Below are 579 nucleotides of genomic sequence, written 5' to 3' on the forward strand. Positions count from 1 at the left end.
AACACCCATAATTAATATAATAAGTTATCATACATGAAGAATATCATTTCACTGCGATTGCACCTGTATCTGTCACAACATCTGGCGTGCAACTTGCAATTTTTCATCACGCGAACTACAAATGCAACTCCCAGACTGTAACCTTGAGTATCAAACTTGAATATCAATGAAAAATTAAAAGTCAGTGATAAAGGGTACTTATTAACATATACAGTAAAGGGTGACTATTGTTAAGTATAATTACTTTACGTCGTGTCAAGGAAACCAAACTACGATTATTCAAAAATACGTTAGTGATGTAATGGGATAAAATAATGAAGTATATGCTTCTATGATTACATGTAAAACCATTGCATTTCAGTTAATATACAATGTTACTGATGAAAAATATATTTACAGTATGGTGTTACACTGATGGATACAACGAAAGCACGTGTTTCCTTGGCAACGAGAGAGAGGGGAAAAAGAGGAGGAAAAGAAAGGAGGCAAATTAAGGGGGAAATACGGAGTAAAAGAGGAAGAAACAAGAGGAGATAAGAGAGGCGAATATTACTATGATGAATGGAAGGGGGAATGAGG

Source organism: Penaeus monodon, chromosome 22, assembly GCF_015228065.2.
Source record: "Penaeus monodon isolate SGIC_2016 chromosome 22, NSTDA_Pmon_1, whole genome shotgun sequence".
Lineage (NCBI taxonomy): Eukaryota > Metazoa > Arthropoda > Malacostraca > Decapoda > Penaeidae > Penaeus > Penaeus monodon.